The sequence below is a fragment of the Lactuca virosa genome, chromosome 8, assembly GCF_052849685.1.
Source record: "Lactuca virosa cultivar CGN04683 chromosome 8, Lactuca_virosa_CGN04683_v6, whole genome shotgun sequence".
In the NCBI taxonomy this organism is placed as follows: domain Eukaryota; kingdom Viridiplantae; phylum Streptophyta; class Magnoliopsida; order Asterales; family Asteraceae; genus Lactuca; species Lactuca virosa.
Genome location: NC_136433.1, coordinates 328,805,691 through 328,808,412, shown reverse-complemented (window position 1 = coordinate 328,808,412; position 2,722 = coordinate 328,805,691).

The following is a 2,722-nucleotide window of genomic DNA, read 5'->3' as shown; positions in this document are numbered from 1 at the left end:
CTATAGTATTTTAATGTAATCTACTTGGTATGTTTTAAACTTGTTATCGTGTTATAGTATCATAGAATACTCCTATAGTATTCTAACTCTAATGTACTTGATCTAGTATTCTCTTGACTAGTATTAGGTGTGTTTTACGACCGTTGCAACACCACATGACTCCTAAACACATGTCGGTCACATCTCGAATGAATATAGTTGATCAGGTTATATTGATCCTAGCTATGATTACATAACTGTCCAGGTTTGACCATAGTGTTCAACCTTTAACTTCTTCTGTTTTGTTCTTCTTGTGATACTTGTTCTAGTAGGTATATATGTATAAGCAAGTATGTATACTTTTATAAGGTATCATTATATATTTAAAATATAATCTTATCCAGAGCACTTCGGTCCCATTGTATTTATAGTTGTATATCTTTTATCGGTTGATATACTTAGTTCACTATAAACAATGCTCTGATACCAATCTGTTACACCCCAAAACCGGAACGGCGGAAACGTTCTGGGGCGGAGGACGTCATGTTTAGTATCACAAGTCATGTATCATAGTAAGCAAAGTATTAAACAACCATTTCATTGATAAGAACGTGTTTACAAAGTATGATTCACATAATATAGAATACATAGCAAATAACAAAAAGACATGAAGCTGTACTGCTCCATCTTCTGAATCCCAGCGCGCGAACCTGTCTACTGGTCTCCTGAGAATACAAGTTATTTTGAAAGCGTAGATCAGCATTTAAGCTGGTGATTTCATAAGATTTTAGTAATGTAGTAAGTAGTAAGAAAGTTTGTAGAATGTTGTAGTAAGTTGTAGTAAGTTTTGTTTAGAAAAGTTTGCCTGTTCCTCCAGAAAATCCTATATTTCCTGCTTTGATGAAAGATGAGTAAAAAAATTACTCTACAGTCCTTTCTATGAGTATTAAATGGATACAAGTTATATAAAACCCAGAGTAAACAAACAATCAGTTGTGTGTATCTGCCCTAAGCCCACAACCGAACAAGGAACAGGAAATGAGGCGGAAGGCACACATCCCATTGTTTGTTAGATCATCGTTGTATATAACCCTTGCGTATTCACTCGGTACTCACGGAGTTAACTGTAATAGTTCCTTTATATTTGATGAAAAGATCCTTTAAGAAAACCCTTATTTCTTATTATAAAATGATAACCACAGTAGTTCCTTGTATAATCACTTAGTTTATACTAGTTATATATAATCTAATATCGAACAGATAGTTAATTGTGTGAATCTGCCCTAAGCCCACAACCAAACAAGGAACAGGGAATGAGGCGGAAAGCACACATCCAACTACCTATCGGATATTAATTATATATAACCCTGGTGTATAAACTAAGGTATTATAGAATTAACCACCTAAGGTCCTTTAAGTTTTACTGGATTAATAAAATGGATTAAACCCTTTACTGGTTAAGTTTCTAGTTTTGTATTCCAAAAGTTCTTCATTTGAAAAGTATGTTTTGTACTAGAAAACTGTGCATTGAATTAGTGTCCTATGACCTGACCCATACATGGTACACCTTGTGATTTCTTGGTGTATACGGAATATATATATAGCTAAGCTCGGATAGATAGTAGGTTGGGTGTATCTGCTCTAAGCCCACAACCAAACAAGGAACGGGAAATGAAGCGGAAAGCACACATCCTACTATCTGTCAGACCCGATTAATATATATCCCTTAATGCATACACTAAGGAATCATAAAGTTAGCATTATAGATCCCTTTCTACTGAATGTACTAGACTCGACTTTTCTGTGTGTTGTTTGTAAAATGTAAGTTTTCCCTAGTTTATAACTATCTTGACTCGAAAATAGTTTGTATTAGCTTTCAAGTGGAACTTTCACTTACTGAAAGTAATGGGAATTTATAAGTACACAGTTGTCTTTTGAATTGACAAACTGTAGCACTAATTTATAAGTACACAGTTGTCTTTTGAATTTATAAGTAATGGGAATTTATAAGTACACGTCTATGGGGTCGAACAATCGATATGTGATTTGGGATAAGAAGGTTTGGTATTGGTGATATGGAATCAGGAGTCGATAATTTGATATCGCTGTTTGGGATTGATAACTGCAATCGAAGGCTTGAGTTGGAATTAGATGTTGATTTAGCAATGATCAACTTTGGTTTGATGTTGATGAACTGGATGAATCGATTGATGATTTCAAAGGCTGATGAATTGGAATTGGTTTGAAAGTTGACTTTTTGGAGTCAAAGTTCGATCGATTGATTTTGGTATATTGCATCAGGTTCTTCAAATTTGTCTGTGAAAATTTCGATTTTGAAGAGTCGATGGGTCAAGAAATCGATGTTTGTTAATGGCTTGATACGAAGAATGATGTACCAGAAATTGACAATTTGATGTCAACTGGGTTTAGAATCGAAAGTTTTGGTTTGGGAAGAACCGTAAGAACGAAGGTTTGGAATTGTGGGTTTGAGTCGACGATTTGTGATGAAATAACGAATTGAAGGATTGGAGATTTGGGATTGAGATGGAGAGGGCTGGCAACGAATATTAGATTTTGACGAATTGAAGAAGAAAGAGTTTCGTTAAAATGGAATAAAATTTTGTTAAAAATTAATACAAAAGATTTTTCGTTAACAAATTAACGAAATGAAGAAGCGCAAGTTTTCGTTAAAATGGTGTTGGAAAAATTTCGTTAAAATGGTGCTGAGGATTTCGTACGAAGG